Source organism: Mercenaria mercenaria, chromosome 10 (genome assembly GCF_021730395.1).
Source record: "Mercenaria mercenaria strain notata chromosome 10, MADL_Memer_1, whole genome shotgun sequence".
NCBI classification, from domain to species: Eukaryota; Metazoa; Mollusca; class Bivalvia; order Venerida; family Veneridae; genus Mercenaria; species Mercenaria mercenaria.
The window spans coordinates 10775739-10782624 of NC_069370.1; the positions used below are offsets into that span (position 1 = coordinate 10775739).

The 6886-nt window shown below is 32.2% G+C and overlaps 1 long non-coding RNA gene across 1 annotated transcript; it reads right to left on the reverse strand.

Annotated features, from left to right (window-relative positions):
• Positions 1–4268: 4268 nt before the first annotated feature.
• On the reverse strand, positions 4269–6558 carry LOC123560492 (uncharacterized). Its single transcript, XR_006688242.2, has 4 exons — positions 6468–6558; positions 5901–5962; positions 5235–5295; positions 4269–4662 (listed from the first exon to the last, which is right to left on the reverse strand). It is a non-coding gene; the product is annotated as an uncharacterized LOC123560492 (long non-coding RNA).
• Between the last annotated feature and the right edge of the window lie 328 nt (positions 6559–6886).

Genomic DNA, 6886 nt, shown 5'->3' on the forward strand with positions numbered 1-6886 from the left:
ATCGAGGATCAGAATTGGAAATCTCGAAAGTAGTTCAATAGGTCAAATTTATTATGATTTTTAATAGGAAGTCAGGGCCGCTTATTACGAAACTGGAATTATTTTTGACATATTTCAAGTCGTTTTATATATCAAATCCAGGCTCAGAATATGAAGTCATGAAAGTATGTCAATAGGTCAAATTTGTTATAACTTTTAATAAGAAGTCAGGGTCGCTGATTACTAATCTCCAATTATCTTTGACCTGTCTCAAGTCGTTTTAGATATGAAATCCACGCTCAGAATTCGAAATGATATAAGTAGATCAATAGGTCAAACTTGTTGTCATTTTTAATAAGGAAATCAGGGTCGCGGATTACGAATCTGCAAATATTTCTGACCTATGTTAAGTCGTTTGAGATGTCAAATCGAGTTTCAGAATTCGAAATCATGAAAGCAGGTCAATATGTCAATTTGTAATAAATTTTAATTAGGAAGACAGGGTCGCTGATTACGAATCTTCAATTATCTTTGACCTGTCTCAAGTCGTTTTAGATGTCAAATCAAGGCTCAGAATTCGAAATCATGAAAGTAGGTCAATACGTCATCTTTGTTATAAGTTTAATGAGGAAGTCAGGGTCACTGATTACGAATCGGCAGTTATTATTGACCTATCTAAAGTCAATTTAGATGTCAAATCCAGGCTCAGTATTGGAAATCATGAAAGTAGTTCAATATATCAAAGGGGTACGTAGGATTTGGGCCAATTTTGGCCCCCACCAAAATGATGATAAAATATGTGCCGTTTTTTACCAAAATGCACGTATTTTCCGAAAATAAACATTAAAATCTGCAAGGACAATTGTTTATGGAAAATCTAATGTTCACCTTATATGCTGTAGTGAAAGAAAGCATTAGCGTATCTTGGGGGTATACTTCAATAAGTTGGAAAAAACAAAATAATAAATGATTACTGTTACAAATGTTTGATTAAATATGAATGTAAACACATCAGGCTATTCAAACATACATAAGCCGGTAACAGAATTGTCATAGAAACAGTCTTAACAAAGGGAAATAACTCTTTGGAATCCTGAAACTAAAAATTTCTTAAAAAATCAATATTTTATTGTGTTAATTTTGTTAATGTTTCAAAGTATGATTTAAAATCATGTGCAGAGGTAGAATTCTTCGCCTGGTATATTACTGAGTATAAAATGTGTACTTTTACTGTTGGTTGCCATGGCAACAGGGCTAAAATTTATCATTTTTTAACTTTATCCATGTTATAGCCTCAATATTTTGATGTTTGTACATTTAATGGACTTATCACTGTTACAATTGACATTTCATAATGCTCCTGTAAAGAAAGCAGAAAAGGGCCTTTCAGTTGCCATGGCAACGAGGCTAAAATTTAGCATTTTTTAACTTTTTGCATGTTATGACTTAAATATTTTGATGTTTGGATATTTAATGGACTTATCACTGTTACAATTGACATTTCATAATGCTCCTGTAAAGAAAGCAGAAAAAAGCCTTTCAGTTGCCATGGCAACAAGGCTAAAATTTAGCATTTTTTAACTTTTTGCATGTTATGACTTAAATATTTTGATGTTTGGATATTTAATGGACTTATCACTGTTACAATTGACAGCTCATAATGCTCATGTAAAGAAAGCAGAAAAGAGCCTTTCAGTTGCCATGGTAACAGGTCATTTGGTAATCTGTTTAATAATGTTTCCTTAGGATAAGTAAGTTTTCATTATTTGTTGTCACAACTTTTAAAATTATAAAGATAAATCTGTTAGCAGTAATGAAATGGATTTAATTAACTCACATTGTTTTGCATGCGAAAAAAAAAAGTATAAAAATATTTCATTGCCATGGCAACAAAAGTGAAAATGTATGTTTCAAAGGATAGAGTACGTTTACAGGAGGAAAATAAGTAGAGACTGCACAATTTCGAAGAGGACCAATTTAAGAGCTGGTCTAATAGCAATGGCAACAGAAACTAGATTAGTGTCCATAGGAACAGGTGCCCCCACTCTTGCCACTGTAACATGGTTTAATGACTCGGGTTAAACAATTTTTAAGATGTTTGCAACACAAACTTTCAAGAACCTTATGTGTATTTTTCGCTTAATTGGCCATAACTCTGGCCTAGATGAGTAAAATCCTAAAGAGAACACTTCATAGGCTATAAAACAATCCTGTAATGTTTTATGATCCTAGGTCAAGTACATTTTAACATACATGTTTCACAAACTTTTTTTTTGAGTAAGTCTGGACAAAAAGTCTGGTCTTGTGTAGTGAAATAATGACTGTAGGTAAATATCTTCGGAGCTAAGTGCGACAAAACATTAAAATGACAATTTTTTCCTAGGTCAGGGGCCATAACTCCTACAATACTGAATGAATCAGGACGCGAAACCCCAGGTGTACAACTGCACATGCTGACCAACATTCCTGTAAACTGGTGACTCTAGGTCAAATACTTTTGGAGATACGCGAGACACAACATTAAAATGACCAATTTTTAACTAAGTCAGGGGCCATAACTCATACACGACTGAATGAATAAGGATGCGAAACCCCAGAGGCACAACTGCACATGCTGACCTACATTCCTGTAAACTTTGGTGACTCTAGGTCAAATCATTTTGGAGCTACGCACGACAACATTAAAATGACCAATTTTGTACTAGGTCAGGGGCCATAACTCCTACATGACTGAATGAACCCAGACGCGAAACCCCAGGTGCACAAATCCACATGCTGACCAACATTCCTGTGAAGTTTTGTGATTCTACGTCAAATACTTTTGGAGCTAGGCACGACACAACACTAAAATGACCAATTTTTACAAAGTCAGGGGGCATAACTCCTACATGAGTGAATGAATCCGGACGCAAATCCCCAGGTGCACAACTACACATGCTGACCAACATTCCTGTAAAGTTTTGTGACTCTACGTCAAATACCTTTGGAACTAGGCGCGACACAACATTCTCGGAAGGACGGACGGACAAGAGCAAATCTATATGCCCCCACCACTCATGGGGGGCACAAAATTATATGTCTCCCATGATGGCCTGTCAGTGGTGACTGGGCATGTAACTTGCATTTATTTTCAGTATGGTTTGAATTTGAACTTTGACCTATTTGCCAAACACTATAGTGGTCATCTACTGAACATAGGCATTCATGCTATAATGCTGGATGATCATAATAAGTGAAAGTGTTCTCAAGCTTATATAACCTGAATCAGTTGTTTATCTAATTGTCAGTGACCTTTAACTTTTATCTACTGACCCAAAATTATTCATCTGTTATGATTTAAAGCCTGATGACCATGGGCAAAATTATCATTCAGTTTTCCATAATAAAATATTTCAGTCTTAGGGTCACTGTGATATTGACATTTCACTTACCAGTCCCTTAAAGAAAGAGATCATCTACTAAACTACAATGAATTTTGACAATCATAAGCTAAAGCCTTCTGCTATTTTTGATCAGTTACTGCTTTCAGTCTTCTCCATATTTTGTGTGTAATCATAAATTCCATTTATTGCCTTCCCTTTCCAGTTATTGAAGGCCAAACATGAGATATGACCAAATGCTAACTATTACTTTAGAAAATGAATGCAATGCATTTTCAGTTGTGTACACAACTGACATTAGAATTCATATAATTGTGATACTTGGTTATCTTATATGAAGTTAAAGAAAGGAAATATGGAGCTAGTTCCAATCATAATTATGCAGCTTTTTTTCTCATAACAAATCACCATTCAAAAAATATATGTTTATCATATAGCTGCATCATACCTAATCAATATTATTGCCAGTAAGTATTTATTAATTTATATTTGTAAGGCCATACTATATTAATTGTTAGATTATCATCCACTCACACTATATTTATGCATCCCCTTAATATTTTTAGTTTCAAAGATCATCCATGGAATATTTCTATAAAGAATGTTATAAATTATTAACTTTCAGTTATTATTGCTTTTAATCAAATCCATTTGACAAAAATAACTATTATAATTATGTCATTTTTTCTCTTTAATACCTCATTAAAGCAAAAATAAAATATCTGATCTGAAATCTTGTGAAGAAAATTTAATCTAGCAATTAATTTATGATGGCCCCAGATACAAGTTAGGAAAACTATACAATGTTATGTATATTCTGCTATTCCATGAACTTGTGAAAAGTAACTGCCTATCTTTTCATCAGTTTTGTTGCATTTATATTTTTTTTCAAAAAGCAAGATATTTACACAGAAACAAAATTTATTACCATTTAACCTGACATATATTATATAACTACAAGCATTTTATATAACATAATGATGTAGGAATGTGATAAATTAAACAGTTTGATAAATAATTAGTATTCATAAGTTATTAAAAACACTTGATTATCAAGAATTTAGAATTAGCATCCACACTGTAACTTAGTTTGAAATGTAACACTGGTAGTCTCTTTCAACACTGTAACTATTACCCCCATGTAAATGTTACAAACATGGATATTGCACTTTAACATAAACATTAGTCACTTCTCAGTAAATGTGTATTGTGCAATTATTTATTCCAAGTATGTAATTTCTGATGCTCCAGCATGCACCTCCAAATTCATTGTCCATGGCTGTTTTCAACCCAGATTGTACACCTAAAATGAAAGAAATAAAAATATCTTTCTGTTTAAAAAATTAAGTGTAAACATGTTGAAATGTAGAGGCAAATTACTAGAAAAGGATTTAGTGTCATGACTAAGTGAAATGAAATATTCAATCATTATTATTATAAGGTTAAAAAGAGAAATCAAACATTCAAAATACTTAAAAGTCCATAGAAAATCAGCTTAGTCTTTCAACATTTTGGGAAACTATATACTCTGGTCTATAATGTAATATAAAGCAACCTGATAAATTATTAATATATCCTTTTGAAATGAAGTTTCTGAAATACTGAATTTTGTGATGACATATATTGAAATCTGTCTACTTTTGTCATAGTTGATAGAAAATTGATTCTGAATCTTAATGTGCAGAAACAAATATATACATGAACTATCTTCTCATCTCTATAAAAATAAAAATGCAAGGTACAATCTGTGTGTACATCAAAGCATAATTAGTGTTTTGAAGTTTTATTTATCAGATCTTCCTTAATAGGTAATTAAATTCCTCAGTTACAGGTTTTGTAATTTTGTGAAAGGCTAGGAAAAGAGTTCTAAAATACCTTCTTATCATACTGGTTGTTTTGGGGGCATTCAATACTTCAAGACACACAGACATACTCCCTGAAATAAAAAAGTCAAATAATATTTTATGACATAACCAATATGCATAATTGTGTGATTCATCAATTAATTTAATTACAAGGGTCATATTCATAATGTTTCTCATATCTCTCTAACAGAATATTGAATATCTTAGATAAAAATAATCTTAGAAGCTTTATGAATATGACCTCAGGTTTATAGATATAAAGCCACAAAACTGATTTAAAAGCAACTTTCTTAAATTAAAAGGTAATGTTCTGGCAGGTACATGTGTATGACTGGCATTCCACAGCATCTGATCTTTCATTGTGTCATGAGAACAAGTAAGTCACACACCACAACTATATTTTGGGTCTCAGCTGATCTGGTGTTACTCTTGCATAAATATGACAAACATTTTCTTTTACTCTAGAAAATATAGGTCACAGAAGTTCCATAAAGATCATGTGATACACTGAAACCCTGGATATACAGAATACAAAATAGTTATTGTAAAGTGTTTATGCTTTCAGTAGAAACAAAGTAGACACATGGTAAGAACTGTAGAGATTAACTTGGGAGGCCTATAATTTTCATAAGAAAAAGTGTGTAAGGAAAAATTTACAGTTATCAAAAAGACATACCTTTTGACCACTGACCAGTTGAAGGTAACTAAATAATCATCTCTATATTCATACTATTATATCTGAAATATAATACAAAACAAACACTGATTAGTGCAAGACATCACAACATGTCAATATTATAATAATGATAATAAGAAACTACATTACAAGCCTTTATAATTTCAATCATATTCTGTTGACCTTGAAGCATTCTTTTATATCTCAAGGATTAATTGTCTCATTTGTGAAGGACACCAGAAAAATATTCCATATTTTAATCAATGAACAATGTCTCATTGCTTGTATTGTCAAATTACTGCTTCATTAATTTCATATACAGTACATGTATTCAATGAGTACACACCATTCATCAGGTTGAATCAGAAAAATAATGCAAAATGTAAACACTTTCACTGTGTCAGTAGATTTTTTGTCTTCCTACTGTGAGTGTCACAGATAACATTAACAGTCTGCACCGTTGTGCCACTTGTGTGTCAATAATTCTGCTCCATTTCCATTGAAATAGAATTGAATGAATACTTCCCTAGTTATTTAACACAACAAAATAGCATTTAATCTACTTACCTTAAAAATTCAACGTAGAAGGGTAAAATGTTCTAATAATTCCTAGATAAACAATCTACTTTCGTTTTCACATGCACATGTTGACAGCGGCGCCACCTATTACATTGCCTGGCAACGTGCACCTGGCTTCAAGGGAGGCCACTCTTATACGTGAGAAAGGCCAGACAAATAATATCATTTTTTCCAAAATTCATTTATTAGCAACCCTTGCTTCAGTTTCTGGTTAGGAAAAAATTAAATAGAATTAACAAATGAAATAGCTGTTATAAATTGTTACTTGAAGCAAGGGTTGCTAATAAGCGAATTTTGAGTCTGAAATGGCCGAATTCAGCAAATTTTAACGCGAAATGCCTGTACCTGTCGTATTTTAAATCCATTTTACATCAATATTGAGAATATGTTATAATTAAAAACGACAC